The sequence below is a fragment of the Coloeus monedula genome, assembly GCF_965178545.1.
Source record: "Coloeus monedula genome assembly, chromosome: 6".
NCBI lineage: Eukaryota > Metazoa > Chordata > Aves > Passeriformes > Corvidae > Coloeus > Coloeus monedula.
The window spans coordinates 23,996,318-24,017,351 of record NC_138786.1 but is presented as its reverse complement, the minus strand read 5'-3'; the positions used below and the strand labels follow the sequence as shown (position 1 = coordinate 24,017,351).

Here is a 21,034-nt window from a genome sequence, read left to right as displayed (position 1 = left end):
CAGGCTGAGTCCCTTGTCTGCGCTCCCTGGAGCAAGAGGAAAGCTCTCCAGTCCTGTACCCATGCACCAGCCAGTGCTGCAATCTAGGCCTACCTGCCCTTCTCAAACAAAAAGTCTTTTCTGCAAAGTCTGCAGTACAGCAGCTGAAGAGGGAGAAAGCTTGGGGAGCAGGAAAATGTTAAAAGACACGAAGAGGTAGGTGCTGTCCCAGAGCTGGTTAGCTGTGGGGCCTGCACTGTCACAGGAAAGGTGGACGCTGGCTGTGGGGCAGATGCTCTCGGTCAGAACAACCACCTGTTTTGGAAGCCTGGCAGACAGGACACCTGGAGTTAGAATACTCATATCTCCCAATCATTCAGAAGAAAGAGATGCATACATTTGTCTCTGAAGATAAAATGACTTCTCCTTTCCCACTCTTGCCCCATGGAGACTTACAGAGTGAGAGAAACCCTGTGATGACACAGTCTGACCTCCTGCCAAGGAAGGTCACCGTGCTTCCTTCAGTTCTGGTTAAACTACTGCATAGCTCCAAACAAAGGGAGAATAAAAAAAAAGAAAGAAACACTGTGTTTATTTTATACATGAAGCTCTGTGTTTTACTGTGTAGCACATTTTGCAGCCCTCCCCTGTCTTGGTCCTCCCTGAACTCTCTCCAACTTATCAGCAACATTCCTGTGTAGCACGCTGGCACTGGCGGGAGCAGCACCTTGCACCGAGATAACGCGCTCCCTGCCGCGGCTCAGGATTGCCATGTTTGTGTCCAAGTGCCGCATTTACTTTCTGGCCACTGTGCCCAGCTGGGGCTCTGTTTTCAGCTGGGGTTCTATTTGCAGTGAACCACCGTGCTGCTGTAAGAGCCCTTGCTCCCAGGCCACCACACACGCTGCCAACCCTCCCACCTGCTCTGAGAGTAGGTGACTGCTTTAAGACTGTCACACAACTCCTTGTTGTCTCACTCAGCACACACGCAACCCCAAGTTCATCACTAACTTGCCTCTTTTAGCCCAGATTCTATGTTGCCCACAAACAATCCAAATTAACTTAGTGCTTTTTTTCCCAGGACATCCACAATCTTAGAATCAAGAGAACCATTTAGGCTGCAAATGACCTTTAAGATCATTGTGTCCAACGCAAATCTAGCTCTGCCAAGTCCACCACTAAATCATTTAGGCTGGAAATGACCTCCAAAATCATCAAGTCCAACCATAAACTTAGCATTGTCAAGTCCACCACTAAACCATATCACTAAGTGTCATAGCAACATGTCTTTTAAATACCTTCCAGGGTTGGGAACTCAGCTACTTTCCTGGGCAATTTGCTCTAATGTTTGGTAACTCTTTTGTAATATCCAATCTAAACTTCCCCTGGTGCAACTTGAAGGCATTTCCTCTCATCCTATCACTAGTTAATAAGGAGAAGAGACCAATTTCTGCCTCTTGATTAGCACTGAGCCAAAAAAATAATTCCCAGCTGAGACTACTACACTGCCAGCAATGGGGCTCCTTTTGTTGTAACACTGTGACCTTTTATTTAGTCAGGTTTTCCTTAATGTATTGAATCACAGAACGGCTCAGGTTTGAAGGGACCCTAAGGTTCATCTAGTTCCAATCCCACTGCAGAGACAGCTTCCAGTAGATCACGCTGCTCAAAGTACTGTCCAATTTGGCCTTGAACATTTCCAGGGATGGAGAGGCACAGCTTCTCTGGACATGTCCCAGTGCCACACCACCCTCACAGTAAAGAAATTTTTCCTAATATCTAATCTAAATCTACCCTCTTTCAGTTTAAAGCCAGTCCCCCTTGTCCTATTGCCACAGGCCCAGCTAAAAAGTCTGTCCCCAGCTATCTCATAAGCTCCCTTCAAGTACTGAAAGGCAGCAATCAGGTCTCCCTGAAGGCCTCTCTTGTTCAGGTTGAACAATTCCAAATCTCTCAGCCTGTCTTCACAGGAGAGGTACTCCAGCCCTATGATCATCTTCACTGCCCTCCCTCCTCTGGACTCGCTCCAACAGTGCGTGTGTGACACACTGAATCATCCCATCTATTTATTCCCATGACTTGTTGCACAACTTCAGTGCATTAAACACGCTAGACTTACCAACAGTTTTACCTTTATCAAGTAAGATTATAGCAACACCAGAAAATCATACTATGTTAGAAAAGAACAATTAAAAAAAAACCTGTACAGGCTGATTATTACAACTAATACCCCATTAAATCAGGACCAATCCGATCCATATCAGCTACTACGTTATTTTACTGGAAACAAACATCAGACCACAGGTAGCCTAGTTTAATTTGCCCAGTTAAACTTGAAATTGGCCTACTCGCTTATCAGTAATACACAACATTTTTTTAAGTCTAACTCATTATGCATACTTTTTTTAAAAAATTGTTTTTAAATTAGCATTCATGGCCCAGAGAGCACTGCTCAGTCAGGCCTTTTAAAATCCCTGGATCCAAGTTAGCCAGAACAACAAACTTTAAAATGTATTGCTGTAGTAGCTCCTATTTGGTAATTTCCCAAGCTACTGCTACAACAGAGAGCATTACACTGCTGCTGTAACTGGTACCATCTTCTAGCTTTTCTTCCAGAAAAGAAACATATGACATTTCTCCAATTCCAGACCTCAGCAGATGACTGTGCTTTTAGAACTCTTTTAGCCTCAGACATATTCAAAGTGGTGTTTAATTTTTTGTAATTTCACTGCTCATTAGTTTCTCTTTCTTGCCATTTCTCCTCCCCCTTTAGCTTTCCACAGCTACAAGAGTCTAGTTCACATTCTGGAGTTTTCACTCCCCCCCCCCCTTCATTGTTTTGGGGTTTTCTTGGCAATTTTCATAATTGTGCTTGTTCTAGCACCTAAATATAAAGAGCCTCTGAGGATTTCAGATTATGTGGAGAAGCACCATGTAAGCATAAGCAGAGCAGGCTCCTTGGTTACTGCTGAGGGTATTCCCAGGGGGTAGCTGGTCTCACCTGTGTATGTCCCATGCCCACCAGGACATTCAGCCCTCCCAGTGCTCAGTGGGCACACAGCCTACTGCAACGTCCTAGCATCACATCAGTGAGGACAATCCCTCGGTGAGAGGGATGCTGTGATGATCCAGGTGCTGTTTGCACACAACATCAAGCACTTTGAACAGCAAAGGCAATTGTGCACAGTGGTCCTCAGCAAAACCAGGACACCTGCGTGACTGATACAAATCCCAAGAGGCATGCCTGGAACATCCCCATGTTCACAGCAGTGCAACATAACCTCTCCTGTTTTCTTTACAAAGTAGGCAAGGACCTGTCACATTTCTGCATGACACATGTTAAGATCTCCAGTGGCTTTGCCATATTGCTCAAAATCAGGGAATTAGAAAACACTAGAACATCTGAGCTATTAATCTCTAATGCAGGAAAAAACCTCCAAATGGGGTTAAGCATGAACGAACCTGTGGATTCCTGTCCTCAAGCATGCCGCCGTTATCACTGCCCCTCTTGTAGTTATTAGTTAACAGTCCCAGACCCTTATCTGCACGCATCAGCCTCCAAAACAGAGCTTTAATTTTACATTTTACTGGCAGGTTTCCCAGACTGGGACATTCTTTCATGTGAAACAGCCATATAGGAATCCATTCCCTCCTCAGCACACAGCTCCTTCACTCAGCTTCTCACTGCTGCCCTTCTGGAGGTCATCCCCTCTTCTTTTAAGGCAGATCTTGCTTAGCTTGCACCATGTTTTAAAGTGCAGGCCCATGGTGAAAGATGGGCATAAGTTCCTATGCTTTTTCCACAGTTGCATATTAATATCAGAAATAGTAATCCAGAACAGTCAGCTACTGACAAGCTGACAGCAGGGAATAAAGCACAGCATTCAAGGCTCTGAGCTCCCCCCCCATACAGCCATGGAAGACCCAGGCTGACCACTCTCCTTGAGGTGAATGCACTTACCAAGGTCCTCGGCCATACCAACCACTTCAGGCCACTTTATGAAGCACCAGCTGGCTATGCAGCTCATGCTTGCAGCCAGTGCAAACTCTGAAAGAGCAAAGATCCCACAAAGTAACAGGGAGAACCAGTTTGCTCAGAGGAGGACCACTGTCCACAGCCAGATATAAGCCAATGCTCCACTGGGAAAATTGCTTTTGCCTACAGAGTTGCCACAGCACTTTCCCCACAAAAGTACAACATTTCTGTGAGTGAAGCTGTTCTCCACCTGGGGTGCAGCAGAGCAGCGTCCTGGCACAGCAAAGGTGGGTGGCAGCAGGGCAAGACCCCGTGACCTGCCTCCCAGCCTGCTGTGAGGCTCAGGCTCTTCTCTGATGGCCACAGAGCAAGGCTGAATGCAGCCAGCACACCTGGCAACAAGCTGAAGCCGTCACAAATTCAAACTCAATTAGTGAGAATTATAGGTCATGCATGAGGCAGGATTTGAGCAGCCATTGGCTGTGACTAGGAGTTGTTTAACTCATTGTCAATTACCCCACTATACTGAGGAGCCATAAATCCACCAGAAGTATGAAATACTTTTTTTGAGTTTCAAATTCTAAAAACACTGAAGAAGGTCAGGACTACAAGAAAGATGCCTGGAAACACCACCAGTTTTTCTGCAGCTTTCTGAAGAAGCCTGGAGAGCAAGCTTCAAAACCACAAGACTTCAACCTATTTTACAGCAGGGAGGGCTGAGAGTTCCCAGTGGTTTTAACCTGCCCAAGACCAGCAACTGACATGACAAACAGGATGGGGCACCACAACACCAAATTCCCATTGCCATCCTGACTGCAGACAAGTTAGGAACAGGGAAATTCCAGCTTGCCAACCTGGAACTCCTCCTGTAATCTCAAATGGATGCGAGATTCACACTGTCACTCTTCCATGGTTCATTGGTAAAACGTTATCAAAACCCCCCATGATCTACTTCATGACAGACGTGTTTCAGAGGGAGAAGAAGACAGAAAACCTCTGAAATAACTCCTGAACCAGTCTTAAGTTTGCTTTATGATGGCTTCTAGAGAAGATGCTCTACAGGATTTGTCACAAAATTCCGTATTATGGTCAGTTGGAAGCATTTTGTTGATCTCACAGTAGAAAGAGGATCCACATGCTGGTCCATGTGCTGTTATGGATCAACACGAGCCTATTCAAAGCAGGTATTACATGATGCAACTTCTATGTTAAGTGTTGAGTAAGGACTCAAACAAGCAGGATGCTGACAACGTAAAGCTCCCATGCAGCCTAAAAGCTTCTGGAACAGTGCAACATGCCACAGAACCAAGGCAGGTACTTACTGCAGCTGAAAGGATTAGGTAAGTGGCTTGCATTTTTAAAATACGTGGAAATGTCTCATGCTTGCTGTACTCAGCTCCCTGCATTGATCTCGCAGGTTCACAGTTTAAGGGTAGAAATGAGAATCAGGACAATCTGACACCCTGTACATCCCACTCCTTTACTTTTAGCCTACAAACAGGACAAAAACTCCATCTGAGATTAGTGTGAGAAGAGAAGCCAACATTTCATGAGTTCATCTCAGTTGTTAATCCCCATCATAGACAAGTCATGTGTGACTCTCTCTGGTTCTGGGGACCAGGCAGCAGTTCTTTCAAAGGGCCCTGGAACCTGATGGGAAAGGCTGAAATACCCGGCATGCTGGGACACTGCTTTGAGCAACTGGAAAGAATTGCTTCCCAGGTTAATGGCTGTAATAAACCTCACCATCTTTGGTCAGAACTGCCAGTTGCCCTTCTTTGCCTTTGGCTTCAACATAAATATATACTTACATTTATAAAGTTAAAACAAACATACACAAAACTCCAGTACTAAAACTAGATGTTATTTCACCATTTTTCTCCCTAAGGACAGAATAGGAGTACAACTAAGTGGCAGCTGTAAGCCTTCTTCCTTAAGGCACTACTGAAAGGTGTTTGGATAGCAATAGTGATAGGGACTGAATAAAACCACATACATAGCAGCGCCTTGGCTATGCACCCATGCAGTATCTTTTTAGCTTTCCAACAATTTTCATCATTCTTCTGTGTAACTCATCCAATTTTCTCGACATTACTTCAAGACGCTGGCACAAGAAAGCCACACTGATGTAAGACTGAGTCTGAAGTAAATATAAGGTTTACAGACATAAAACAACCTCCTCACCCTGATTCATTACCACCCTGTTTGTGTCCAAAATCATGGTTGTCTTTTCCAGCTAGAACCTGGCACAGAAAGCTCCCCAGAGCTGCCTGCCCATTCTGACCCCCATGTTCTCACACAGGACTGCTCAGGACACAAGCCTGCCTTCACAGATCACGTTCAGGACATGCCTTTCCAGGTTCATAAATCTCCACTTGTCTGCATGAAAATGATTTGGTTTCAATACCCTCATTTACCTAACAAACTGCATTACACCGTCCTGCCCCTATCAACAGCTACAATTCACCAAACATGTTTCATCTACACATTTTGCCAGTGATGAGTCATGTCTTCTTCTGCATCACTGAGTAAGTGTCAGGCAGATCTGGCTTCTCCCTTCCCCTTATCTGAAGAGAAGGGTCATCAAGTCTACTTCTTTGAAAACATAGCTCCACATATCATGTTGCAAAGACTCTTCTGTAAAATGATCAAGCTCTAGCTTAAAATAGCTGGATTATTTACTCCCCTCATCTAAGGTGGCAATGCCAGAACTGTGATCTTTTGATGCTGAAAAGATATTTTCTACGTTCATCTTGAAGTTAATCCTCAACCAGTTGATTTATTAGTGTGCTAGTACTGTCCTTTAGCTTAGAGTATCCTTCAACCTCCTTACTGTTTATACTGCCACTTCAGTTTATTTATTGGATGCTGGCTCTCTATCAATCACTACCCTCACTTCCTAAGCCACTTATATTTTATTGATATTCTCTGGCATTGGATATTAACTGGGTTCTCATACTCTGAGTTAACTGCCTTTTATATGTAAATATATATCATATATAGAGATCTCTCTTTAAGCCAATGGTAATGTTCTCAAAGAACAAAATCAGACCTTTTCAAGGAGTACAAGACACTTTTCATGACAACAATTTTCAGGCATAAATAATTTTATATTTACCCAGGATTGATGTCATGCTACCCAGCCTGCATTTTTCTGGGCCACCCACTTGGCAATTTTCGAAACTGTCCCAACACAAGCACTCATTCAGTCTCCTGCATTTGCTGTGATCCACCAAGACTGATTAAAAATGAACATGAGAAGCTAGAGACCTCCTCTCATTCATCTAGTGCTCACTATATTTCAAGGGAATGTACTTTTTTCCTTAGCACAGCTGCCAGCAAAACTCTGCTCACCAACAGGACCCCATGCTACGCAGCTCCCATGTGGGTCCCTGGATCCCTGCTTGCAGCACTCAACTTCTGGATAATGAACTTATCCTTCCCTTGGTGCTGGCCTGGATGTCAGCCGCAACGGCAGCCAAGGGCACACAGCTCAACAAAGGGAAGCAGAGATGTGAATTTACTGCCCAAATGACCTTTTACTCTCATTCATGGACAGACAAAAAAGCTGGAGTGAGGAAGTGTTTGGTAGGCACACTACAGGCTGGGCCACTGTCACATTCCTGCTCTTCTGCTGTGTTGGGAGAGGGAAAAGACACTAGAGTGCCCTTAATGTTTTATAAGGCACGTGCAGGAAACTCAAGACGCCCTAGTCATGTCCTGCCAGCTTCACTGTGCACCTGGGACCCTGCCACATAGCACTGAGCACCTGCCTGCCACCCCCATTGCCCACAGTGAGGTCACATGCACCCAGAAGACACCTGCACCTGTGCAGGCTGGTCAGCCTAAAAGTTTTTGTGGGTGAGCAACACTAGTGATTCATGTATTTGAACAATGATGGAGGTAAAAAGGGAAAGGGAAGGGAAGGTGTGGGGGTGGCCAGGAAGCAAACCCCAGACACTAGTTTCTAAATAGCAGATGTGGCTATTCTGGCTAGCAAACTTCCACTTTAATTTCTAACCCACAGAGATGGGAAATGATTCATGAAAAATCAACAGGATAAAATTAGCTGGAAGGCAGAGAGATAATTCATGCAACCCAACCGTCATGGGCTGAAGTGCCAGCACTACCAGCACTGCCTGGCATTTCAGCCTCTGGTGCCCTTCAGCGACTGGCACTTGGCCAGCAATCAGCTCTACATATATTTCCTTAGTGTCAAAATTAGCCACTCTGAAAGCACATCCATCTTCTAACAAGACAGCCTTTCACTCAACACTTTTCCAGAAGTTCCAGCTTTTCCTTTCTTTAAAAAAGAAAGATTACCTGCAGTATGGCGTCTTTTTGTTCCACTGGTGAATGTTTAGTGGTGTCAGAAGACCAAACTGGATGGACAGGCTTGCAGACACATCTGTGAGACACAGCCAAGCTATGCACTAAAATCAAACTGCCCCACCGAGTCAGAAAACTCAGCGCATTTTGCCAGAGCTCCCTTTTCCTGCACAAAGCCAACGACACACTCAACAACAAAAATCAAGTGCTGGTCCGCCTAAACATACATCAATGATTTTTTGTAAGACTGCTGCTAAATTCTATCAGGAATCACAAAACAAGACTTCACTCTTGATACAGTCACATGATAGAAAGTTTTTTGATCAGACTTGTATTACTTACAAATCGCAACCCAAAGCTCTTTATCCCAAAGGCAGATGGGAAACTTCCACTCCTCCAAGATACCTCCGGACTTCCAGAAGGCACCTGGTTATTGAACAATACCCATTCCCACCACCCAACTCAAAAGCTTTAGGAATCAAATGTAAAATTGTAAAGCCTCTAGAGTACCAATACCTCTAGGCAGACAGTCTCAGGTGCTGGGGAATCCCTATTCCAATTGGGACCTATGGGAACAGATGTAAAATAAAGCTAACATCCTGCTTTGGCACCATTTATCAAGCTGGTGCCTGTTTCTGTGGAAGGATGTTACAGGACAGTTCCCCTACGCTTGTTACAGTGGTTTCCCTCTGCTCGGACTTCAGGACACGGCAGGCAGCTCCTTTCTTTTTACTTGTTCAGCAAAAAGGAAAGGAGTATGTGAGAGAAAATGAGAAGGTAGGAGCAGATCTTACTTTCACTTGTTCCCAAAATTCTGACAAACTAGCTCAGTCCTCTAAAAGCACTAACAAACACAGCAGGCAAAATGAGAACACATCAACTGTTCCACAAAATGCAGAGGAAGCAAAAGCAAGAGCAGTATTTATTTCTCCTCATTTGTACCCTCTTGCAGGCCATTAGGAAGATAAGATCTCACAGCACAACAGACATTATTCAGAGCTGGTAAATCTGTCTACAGGTTAGGGACTCATGTTACATGGCTTGGATGAGTAGTGGTTGAGCATGGGTCACACCGACCCCCTTTTCCTTGGGGCAGGCAGCAGTCCAGATACTCCCAGTGTCGGATCTGCCAAGAAACCAGATATCCGTGTGCTGAATTCACCACCACCACAATTTGATCTGCACATTCTCTTCCATACTGAGAGAGGGGTGTTCAGACCCTGTATATCCTAACACAGCTAACTAGAAAAAGCTTTCCAGCGGGGGCCAAGCACTTCTGGTCCATACGTGCAACCTCAAGTGCGTCCTCTACATAAAGGTATTGGGCCGCACAGAAATATCTGGTCCTTTTCACTATGGACATTTTTAAAACATTGATTAGCAGAAGCATGGAAAGAGCCCATGAACTCATTCAATTCCAGTCCAAAAAGCAGAGGGAGCATGTCAGAGTGACTTCACATGTGCAAGTCACTAAGGGACTACAAATGTTCACCAACTATCCTAGAAGAATTCAAAAGCGACATCTCAATACCTGACTAGGAATGAGACCTGGTTAAAAAAAACACCCAGCCAATCACCACTTAACTCCATCACGCCTAGAAAGGCTATGTTAGCATCTGATTTAGCCAGTGCTAGCTCTCAACACGTCCAGGAGATGCAATCAGTGGATCCACAGTTCTGGAGGTACCACCTCTGCACCAGCAATGCAGAATTAGTTGGTGGGACTTTGCGCTAAGGGTCAGACAGCTCTACACCCACACAGCGGCCCTTCACTACTTGAGGTAGAACTTTCAAGGAACTAAGCAACTTACAAACGCACCATACATAAGAATGTTCTCTTTGCAATCAGAAAAGGAAGAGAAAATCAGCAATTTAAAAGTATCTATTCTTCAAAATCAGCAATTCAAAAGCATCTACTCTTCTTCATCTATTAGTTCAAAAGACTGAACTAATTTGATCTTGGAAAAGATAACCAGCAAACCTAGGTGTGAAAAATGACAACTATAGAACATATTCTATTGTTCATGAAAGTATGTTTCTGTGTCATCAGTATTGATTTTTTCTTCAGCCAGTTTCCAAGTGTTTTCAGTAATTTCCCCTGAATGGATAAAAAGAATGGACTCTGCAAACTGTGGCGTATTTAGCATTCTCATTAGCGTTTCCAAGCAAGGAGTCTCCAATTCAAAGAAAGCAGCAGACCACATGAATTACTCCAGCAGCATCAAAAGAAAAGAAATTTATAAACCCAAACAACAGCAAACCTCCTTGGTATACACAGACATGAGGAAGTCAAGGTTTATACAAATGAAAGGTGTAGAGGAACATACTGGGAGTGGAAAGGTAGTTCCAGCCAAACTTAGGACATCTTTCAAGGAAGATGCTGTGAACACTTAGTTTGAGTCTGCAGTTGAAGGACCACATTTAACTCCACCCAGCATATTATGGTGCAGTTTATATGATACATTTTCAAAATAAAGCTTCATTGTACTAAAACCAGAATGTACTGGAAAATATTTCATATTGATTATCAGCCTGCAAATGACTGATGGTCCTGACCAATATCAGCTCCAATTAGCAGCCTTCAACACTCTGAAACACTCTGAAAGGGTGTTAGTCTGGGACCATTGCAGCTGTGCACCCCAGACGCCCTGATCCATAGTCAGGAGCCTGGAGCCAGTGCTCTGCAGCCCACAGAGATGACCTGGCTTGGGGACCAGCACAGGATGCTCAGTGCCTCAGCTCCCCAGTGAGCAAGGCAGGAGCTCTGCTGGCTCTCAGGGAAGCTAATTACAGCAACCCTAGAGCTGCCACGTGAGATAATCCCCCACATCACCTCCCATGAACTTTTACCACCCTGTCCTTATACATCTCCCCCACTACCCACAGCCAGGCTTCCACGGGCAGGAGCCAGCCCCAGCTGACAGCAGCACAGGCAGCAAGGTGAGTGCTGGCAGTGGCAGCCCCAGTAGGGCTTGATGCCAAGGCTTTAGAACAGCAGTCCCTCCTCCGGGACAAGTCACTACAGGCGAAGGAAAACTAGCCTTGCTGAAAAGCCAAAGCCTAAGGAAGAGAGAAGAAAGGGGTCAGAGAAAGAAACCATTTATCAGAGCATGCTCAAATTGGACAACTTGGCTTATGACTGACCCTTCTGATGGGCCCCTTACTGACGGCTGTCCATGAGCGAAGGACTGCACTGAAACAGTTCTGCAGTACGCATTACTGATTGACTGCTGGAGGCTGCCAGTTTCTGCAGCTTAACCTTAAATTATATGTATAATGCTTTTACCTTCTGACTGTAGAGAAACTGTTCTGAGCCAGAGTACTGCCAGAGTACTGCCTCCCAGCCTTGCAGAGAGAAGCAGCCTTTCAGCAACAGCTCTGAAGGATACAAGCTATCCTGCCCCTACAAAGGGAGCAATGACCAAGAAACACAATAGCAAAGCTTTAAGTGACAGTATTTTTAAGTGCTTGACTGTCTCTCTGCAGAAACATACGTTCTTGCACTTTTGTGAAGAGCTTGGGATGGAAGTTGGAAAAATGCCTGTGCTAGTACCACCTTCACTTCCAGCTGAACTTCAAAGCCTATGTGCTGAGGACAGTGACCAACTTCCAAAAAAACACATGGAAAATGTGATTCTAGTTGCCAAGTCAAAATTTACTCCTTCATCTCTGCTTTTTTGCTCTCAATTCTCTCCGTCTTTTCTATCACTATTGTCCCTCATGTGGTGGACATTATAAAGAAAAACTTCTCTAACATGGGATACTTGCGTTGACCTTATCATCTTCTCCATCCACCTTGGCTGCTCCCACCTTTCAAAGATGCCACAGGACTGCTCTGTTTCCCATTGCTTTTTGGCCTCTTGTACCTGCAAAATTCTTCTCTTTCCAAAGCACTTTTCCCTCATCTTCTTTCCAAAGATGCCATACAGAGCAACACGAACCTCTCACCTTGTCCTCTGCTTTTCTTAGGGTGGTTGGACTTGCTACTGGAATCCACTTGCACAGACAAGTTTAACTAGCAGGAATTCCTGAAAAGCCACATTTTACTATGTAGCTTTAGAAGGAACATGGCTCTAAAGGCTTTATTTGAAAACACCTTTGGTAGCAGAGAAGAGGTCACAGGGAGAACAGAAAACCCTGTGAAATTAAAGCCTTCTTTACTCCACTACTGCAGAGGGGTCACTGCAAGAGGAGGCATTAAAACTGTCTGCAACTGCACAAGAGCTCTGGTCCAAGAAATTTCACCCACTACAAGAGACCCTCAGGCAGGAGTGCTGACGCGCTTACAATGAGAAACGCCACAGGCACGAGAAGGGGTGAAACGTGAAGCAGCAAAGCCAGCATCCCACAGCAGGGCTGCCCAGTTGCAGGCCAGCAGGAATTCTGCCACTTGCTCAATGCCAGCGGATATTGCATGTGCTGATTCCCCTTCATCGGCCACGCCTGTGCCTCAAGCAGCTCTCAGCCCCGGAGTCTGAAGGGTCTCTGCTCAGGTGAGAGAACAGATCAGACAACTCAGCACTGACACAAGGAGATACATCAAGCAAACCCTGATGTGCATCCAGCTGACTCCAGATTTCTTGAAAGGCCAGAAAGCTGCAATGCAAACTGAGGAATACAAGTGATGTTTGCTTGTTTCGGCTTTACTTAGGAAAACCACAGGTCTCAGGTACACGTTCCCAGTGCAGACGAGGCGTCGGAAGTTCCCACCTGCGCTCACTCCGCTGGGAACAACAGTCATGACTTCTCACGGGTACCCAGTCTTATATCTTCAGATCAAGTTTTAGCAGCTTATTTCTTTGTTCTAAAGGTCCCCAAGTTAACCTACAGCATTATTATTTGATTATCAAACAAAAAAACAAACCCAAACCATTTTGTATTTGGGAATACATTTAGCTTCTCTGTGCAAATTTTCACATCCACGTACCACCGGATTGGCAATAATGACTTTAAATATGCTACACCAAAATGTCACAAATACTAGGCAGCACTTTAAGAGCTCTGGGAATGGTTTAGTAGCACTTATAGATGAACCAGCAAGAGACAGGCCCTACTAACAGCAACATTAATAATAAAGAGCTAGGTAAAAGCATGCACTTCTCCTGCATAAATGGACATGGGGAAGAAAAACCCTTAAAACCCCACAATTCTGCTTGGGAATTAACCAGCTTGAGAAAGGAGTTACTAAAGGAAAAAAGAATATCAAAAAAACCACAGAAGGATAAAGTGTACATGGCACTCTCTATAAAAAGACAAAAGACCTCTCTTGCCTGGGCTGGTATTTCTCCTCAATATACATACTTGGATTCCTGACTCAGAGTGGCAATTTCCACTCTGCACACTACCTGAGTCCCCCTGATCACAAAGCCAGCCTGCTGCAGGGCAGGAGCCTTCCTGCTTCAGGCTCCTCGTGCAGTGCTCACAACCTTTACACTGGTCCTAGCAATTTCAAGCAGCTCCCTCACTGTCCAGCAAGGAATACAAGCAACAAGCTGCCCCCATCCCATCCCAATAAGATGGACCTTGCACCAGTTCATGAAAAATCAGGTTTCAAAGAAGTCCTTGCTTTTGCCCTCATTATTTAAAATCAGGTATTACCTTCACAATAATCCTCTCCTTTACTTGTTAAAAAAGTGCAAGTAATTACTATCAGTGACCAATAAGGCTCACAGTGAGAATGCCCCAGAAACTGCCCCAGAAAGCACCATGCTTCATGCATGGTCCACAAAGATGCTAGAGGAACAACGTATCCCAAAACCAGAGAGCTCTGCACCAAAGCCAGCACTGAGTCAGGAGCCTGAGGACCTCCTTCATGCTCCACAAACAGCTGAAAGGAGCTGCAGCCTTTGACTTGACTCCTGGGCAGGAGGGAACGACGACTTCCCCTGGTCCTGCTACTCCATGCTGCAGAGAGATTGGTCGATTCAGCATCTAGCCAAGAGCCAGGGCAAACTTGGGCACCTCCCATGGCTACCTCAAATCCTCCCCGGTAAGTGATTCCAGCAGCCAACCTCTCCTTTGCTAACACAGTCCTTGGCCACACCAATAGCCCTGACACTTGAACTCTTTGCAGGCTGCATGTGTTTTAAGAACCCCACATCACTCAGCCCTGTGCTAAACTACTCCTTCTAGAGCAGGAGCACCTTTGGTCCAAGCATTCCTTGCAAGAAGCAAACACCCATCATCTCAATACTTTTGTTTCTGATTGCAGCTTGCACTTGAAAAGCAAAAGCAGTGTCCTCATCAGGCATGCTTGTCTGTTGTTGGGTTTATACACAATTCATTAGAAAGTCAGGAGACTCATTTCCCTTTCCACTTTCACTGCTTATAATCTTGGTGATTAGACAAACGGAAATTTAGGGGACGTGAAGCCCAACCCAGGCTGCGAGCTTGTGCCTCACCAGTCTCAGAGGGAGTTAAACCTTGCTGGCAGGACCGGATCCAAGGGGCTGCTGGATATTTGGGGCTGGGACTCCTTTGCTGCCTAACAAACCTCTGCACACACCTGCAGTGCTAGAAAACAATCCTATCTTACGGTTAGGTAGGTATTTTTTTAACTGGTTCTGCCAGTTCTCCTCCCACTAATGAGAGGCATTAATCACAGGAAAAAGAGGAAGCAACATTGAGCCAACAGTTTTGCCCACGGGCCAGCTTTTTTTTTTTCAGGGATCTGAAAGAGGACTCTGGAGGCATCTTCTATTTCCTTCTGAAATACGACAAGTGATATCGGACCATTTGCAAAGAAGTTTGAGAAGTTTTGTAACTAAAAAAAACCACCCCAAACCCACAGAGGGAAAAGGCCCCAGAATATGCAGCTGGAGTTTTCTGCGCGAGTTGAGAGAGCATCCCGGCTGCGCGACGCAAGGGCAACTCTGCCCTGGCGCTGTGCACGGGGCGCGGGCGATGCCGCCGGCCGGGTGCCCGCTGCCGCGGTGTCCCCGTGTCCCGCGGGGTTCCCGGGTGCCGCCGCCCCGGGAGCGCCCCGCCCCGCGTTCCAAAGCGGCGCGCGCCCGCCCGCCCCCGCCGCCCATTGGCCGCCGGCCGCGTCAGTCGCCGGCCCCGCTGGCGGCCGCGGGCGGGGCGGGGGGGCCGGGCGGGCGCAGCCGCGGCGCGGGCGGGAGCGGCGCGGCGGGAGCGGCGGGGACGGGCCGGGCCCCGCGCAGCCCGCCCCGAGGGGGAAAAGCGGGGCGGGGGGGGGGGGGGAAGGCGATACCTGCGCCCGCGGGTCTCCGCCGCCGTCCCGCTCGCTGCGGGCACCCCCCGGCCGGACCTCCCCCCCGGGCTGGGACGGGCTCCCCCCCCGCGCTCCGCAGCCATTTTCGTGGCCACCTTGGCTACCAGCGAGGCTGACTCACCTCGGCACTGCGGGCGCGGGGAGCCCGCCTCGGCGTCGGGGGGCCCGCTCCGCCCGGGAGGGGCGGGGGGAGCCCAGCTGGCTGCGCCCTCCCACCCCGCCGGCCCCGCTGGCTAGTCCCAGGCGAGGACGGGTCCCGGGGCCGGGCCGGGCTCGGCGGAGGCGGCAGCGGCGGCTCCCTCCCTCCCGGCCGTGACCACCATCTTATTAGCACAGGAAATGACATGGAGAACGGAAGAGAGGGGCGTTCGGGGGCCGAGCCCGGGGACCCCCCGAACCGGGGGGAGGCGCCGCCGGCCCGCCCGGCCCGGCCCGGCCCGGCCCGCCGAGGCTCTCTGGAGGCCGCGGCATTCCTGCTTTCCTTCCAAATACCCGCGGTGGGAAAAGAGGAGGGGAAAAAAAATAATAAAAAACAAACCCCAAAAGCCGCATAGAGCGGGGGTGGGAAAACCACCAAAAACCAAGCGCAGAAGACGCCGAGCAAGCCCAAACCGCCCGCGGTTCCCACCTCCTGCTCCGGAGCCTGCGAGTTCCGCGCGGAGCCGCCGGCGATCAGCCCCCGCGGCCGGCCGGGGGCTCGGGGGGGCTCTGGAGGACAAAACCCGCCCGGACGGCCCGCGGGCACCGCAAGGGGGGAGCCGCCGACCGAGGGGGCCCGTCCCGGAGGAGCCGCCGGGCTCCCCCAGGGCGCTGTCGCGGCCACCACCTGCCGCCGCCCGGCAGCCGCCGCGGCGCTCCGCGGAGCGGGACCCGGCCGCCCGCCCGCGCCCTCGGGGCCGCCCGCCTCCGGGGCACGGCGGCCAGACGTGACCCCCGCCCGTGGCCGTGCCCCGGGGCTCCCCCGCCGGCCAGGACCAGGGGCGGAGTTGCCCCGTGCCGGGCGCCTGTCCCACCGGCAGCACCCCGCACCTCTGCCCGCCCGTCGGGAACCTCATGCTCTTCTGCGGGAAAAAAAAGTGAATGAGAAGACGCGGTGTCTCCCTGGCGCTCGGACCTTGATCATATTTCAAATTACCCCCCAAAAAAGTAACCCACCCAACAGCAACAGTAACAACAAACCCTACCCTCCAGCTCTGTGCAGAAATTGTGAGCAACATGACGGATGACAAAAAGTAGGCACAATTTAATAAACAGAGGAAGCATGTCTCACCAATAAAACAAATTCTAAATAAAACCATCTGCAAGCATTAAATTTGAAACAATGCACACTCTTCAGCTGCTTTGCCAAAAGAGGCACAACAGGGGGTAAAGAGAGGGATGGATAAATAGCCACAATTTTCCAGTTCCTTCGGTTGACAATGGACTTGTATGCAAGCACGGCTGTGGTGACAATGTGCCGGCTTGGATTCTTGGAACTACTTGCCTTTTTCTGTAGCCCTGAGATACAGCGTTTTCTGCAGTCCTGAGAAATAAATTCTTTCTTGATACTCTCCACCCTGAAGTTCCTACTATACAAAGTTGGTGTAAAGAATAGAAAATTGAGTGAGGACAAAAAGTAAAAAAGTACAATAGCCCAAGCAAAACCAAGGCCTGCTTCTGCCATCCTTGAGCTGCTTCCACTGCTCTCACTGAGCCTTGTGGGGTGGCAGAACTTCAGGGTTAGGTCTTGATGTATCACTTAATTTAAATTGTCTGGCAAAACAAGGAAGGTAATCAACTCAGGTTCAAAACAAGCTCACTTTGCAAAAGCAGCCAGTGTGGGACAGATCAGTATTCAGAAGTTCAAGTGAGTATCAGTCATCAGATCTCCAGCTGTAGTTTGCTTTTTGTTCCCCATTTCTAATCTCTGGGGAGAGGATTCCTTCTGAAAGGAAAAGCGTGCGGTGTCATTTTACCCCTTCCAGTAATTGCAGATAGATGGACTTTGAGGCACTTGCACTTGCTTTGGAAAGACCATAAGCTGTCAGCACCTTCAGACTCCTCAGAAATATTAGAGATCCTAATAGAGCTGCCCTAGTTTGCAGTTTCTGTCTGTGTGCTGAAATGTGTGAGAACACTCAACTGGCAATAAGTGCAACAATGGGTTTGTAAATATGATTGATGAATGAACCAAGAGAAAAAATAATAATTAAAAAACCAATAAAAATCATGTGAGTAATACAAATGCACACTGAATGCCAGGCTAATTTGGAGTAATAGTTTAGTTGTAGCTATTGTAGACAAAGGCTGCAAGAGGAGGCTCAAAGGGAGGCATAAAGCTTTTATTTATAAAGAAAATTAAATATGTAAGTACAATATAAATAACAGCTATTATGTCTTCTTGTAAACACAGGCATGCTAATTTATTGAGGGAGTTGCCTTGTCTTAATGTGTGCCAGTTGCCTTTATGTGTTTAATAGTCAAGTATGTTGGGTTTGTGTGGCAAGGTTTGGGTAGTGGGGAGGCCGCAGGGGTGTCTTCTGTGAGAGGCTGTCCCAATGTCCAACAGAGCCAACTCCAGCCAGATCCAAGACGGACTCACTGCTGGCCAAGGCCAAGCCCATCAACAACTGTGGAAGCACCACTGTAGCAACACATTTCAAAAGGAAAGGAAAAACTGCAACAGCAATTGCAGCCAGAGACAGGAATGAGATCATATGAGAGAAGCAGCTCTCCAGACACCATGGTCAGTTGAAGAAGGAGGGGAGGAGGTGTTCCAGGTGCCAGAGCAGATTCCCTGGCAGCCAGTGGAGAATACCATGGTGAGACAGGGTGTGCCCTTCGGCCCATGGTGGTCCATGGTGTAGACAGTATCTACTTTAACCCTCTGCAGGACCCCAACCCAGAGCAGGTGGATGCTCAAGTCAGGCTGTGACCCTTTGGGAATCCCACGCTGGAAGCAGGCTCCTGGCAAGGCCTGGGGACCCGTGGAGAGAAGAGCCCACACGGGAGCATGTTTGTTGGCAGGACTTGTAACCCTGCAGGGGACCTGCACAAGAGCAGTTTGTGAAGAACTTGAGCCTGTGGGAGGCAGAAGCAGAGGAAGAGTGTGAGGAGTCCACCCCCTAAGGAGGAAGGAGCAGAAGAGAAAATGTGGGATGAACTGACCACAGCCCCCATTCCCTGTCCCCCTGCACTTCTGGAGGGGGGGAATTAAAAAACTCAGGAGTAATATTCAGCCCAGGAAGAAGGGAGGGGTGGGGGAAGGTGTTTTAATATTTAGTTTTTATTTCCCATAATGCTTCTCTGATTTGATTGGTAATAAGCTAATTTTCCCAAGTTAGGTCAGTTTTGCCCTTGACAGTAATTGGTGGTCATCTTACTTGTCTCATTTCAACCCATGAGCTTTTTAGTAGTTGTATTCTCTCTCCACTATCTAGTTGAGGAGGGGAGTGATAGAGCTGCTCTGGTGGACACCTGGTGTCCAGCCAAGGTCAACCCATCACATCAGGAGATAAAATCCCCACAAAGAAGATTTTGTATCTTTTATCTAGAAGCAAATTATGGAAGGAAGACAGTGCAAATGTGTGCTCCTTCTGCAAAAATGTTACCTTTGGGGCTTGAAAAGGCTTCCCTTCTTCAACCAACTGCCTCCTCACTTATTAAGAAGACATAGGATTAAATTTTTTTAATGAGTACATTCAGCCCCCACTCCACCACCCACAGCAAATCTCCTCTGTCTGCAGGCTCTCAGAATAAAACTTTACAAATGGCAACATCACTTCAGAATGACTGTCTGATTAGGTGTTGACAGAATGACTGTCTAATTAGGTGTTGACTTTCCAGTATTATACTGTCAAATCTGTTCCTTCATGAAATGCTGGATATTCTCCTGCAGAGGCAAAAAGGTTCTTCTGCTGACACTGAACTTTTAGCCAATGGTATAAAAAATAATGCTTGCAAAAGTGGATAAAACTGAATCAAGCTTGTCAAAAACCACACTTAAATGGTCTTCAGAGCACAAAGTGCTGGGATTTGGCAGGTACATCTGTCAGCTGCAAAAACTGACCCCTGCACCAGAAGAGTCTGGATGTATTTTGTGGAATGAGCTTACCTTAAAATACCTAGTGGCTCAGGCACAACACTGCAAAGAGGGTGGAAGTCAGGACATGTGCTGGAGGTGGGGTGTCTGGCTGTCTTCAACAGGGTGCCTAAGGAAAGGAAGAAAAGCATTTGGGTTCTTCTGCAAGTTGTAGCACACAGCAGCAGCCTTGACATTACTGAGTATTCTCTCATTTAAGATTGTCAACATCCTACGTAACCACATCAATACAAAGAAGCTGGCATCTGCTTCCCAAGCTCCGAGAAACTGGCTGCTTGGGGCCAAACTTCATCTTCCTCCAGGAAAGGTCACTCGGTTGCAAGCAGAAAGGAAAATCCTACTGCTATTGTACAGACAACATTTCTCCTGCAAACAGAAAAGATTCAAATTTGCAGGACCATGGTGCTGATGCTCTCACTCAGTGTGTCATTAGCTGTTAAACATCTTTTAGCATTAAAAACTCGGGTAATAAGCCACACCAAAATCAAGGATGCTTCTCTTCCACATTGATAGGTTGTTGGATAGTGAAGGGAATACAAACTTTTCCCTTTGAAAATCTGAAAATGGCCCACAAAAGAAAAGGAAATTACATGGCTGAGAAGGAAACTCGGCCAGAAGCCCATAGTTACAAATTACTGTAGCAGGGTGGGACAGGCTCCGAATGAGGTGCGGGGGAAGAGCTCTTTGAAGAGCACGTAACTGTGCAGAGCTGCAGCTTGTGTTTTTATTTCTGCTGTACAATAGAAGCGGCGATAACCTTCACCCAGCAGTGCTGGGTGTTTTTCCTCATCATGCTATATGAGTCTTCCACTGTTACTGGTAGAAGAATAGGAATCCTTTAGCAATACAGTGCTCTCCTTGAAGTTATGGGTTTCACTGGATTAAGCCTAATGAACCATTCTCCATGGATGAATATTGCTGAGTTCAGCTGGTAAGCAAGAAACTTCTGGATGCAACCTTCTACCCTTTGCTCTCTTCTCCAGGCTTGGCGGTTGTGCTACTGCCTCAAGGGCTGAGCCTGCCTGCCCTGTGGCCACAGCAGCTCTGATGCTAGCAAGAGAGCAGGAAAAGGCAGTGTTAGGGACAATGCGGAGGGAGGGATGATCCTGCCTGGGGTTTAGAATAGTGTATGGAGTCCTTCCTGGGAATGCTGTAGAGCTGTATGGGAAATTGAGGGTATGGCCTGATGGTAGAGATGCCGTGATGGCAGCAGGTAGGTAGAGCCACTCCAGCAGTCACAGTCCCTCAGACTGCTCACTCTGAGCTGGATGCCTAACCCAGCAATTGCCAACATCAGCAAAAGGAGGTGGTGGTGGGACCGTGCTGTTGGGGGAGAGGGGGAAAGCCAGACCTTTCCCTTGGCAGCAGCAAGCCAGGGAATCAGCCTTGGCATCTGCACCTCCGAGGCAGTGCTGCCTTTAGGGTTTCCTGCTCT

The 21,034-nt window shown here is 47.5% G+C and overlaps 1 protein-coding gene across 3 annotated transcripts in view; it reads right to left on the bottom strand.

Annotated features, from left to right (window-relative positions):
- PRDM11 (PR/SET domain 11) overlaps positions 1-16,267 on the bottom strand; it is a 43,316-nt gene extending 27,049 nt beyond the window's left edge. For 2 of the 3 annotated variants that reach the window (XM_082283015.1, XM_082283017.1), the window contains exon 1: positions 15,640-15,830. The gene's annotated coding sequence lies outside the window, so the exon portion shown is untranslated. Of the gene's footprint in view, positions 1-15,639; positions 15,831-16,146 lie in introns of those variants that run through there. The other variant, XM_082283016.1, reaches the window with a different exon arrangement.
- Between the last annotated feature and the right edge of the window lie 4,767 nt (positions 16,268-21,034).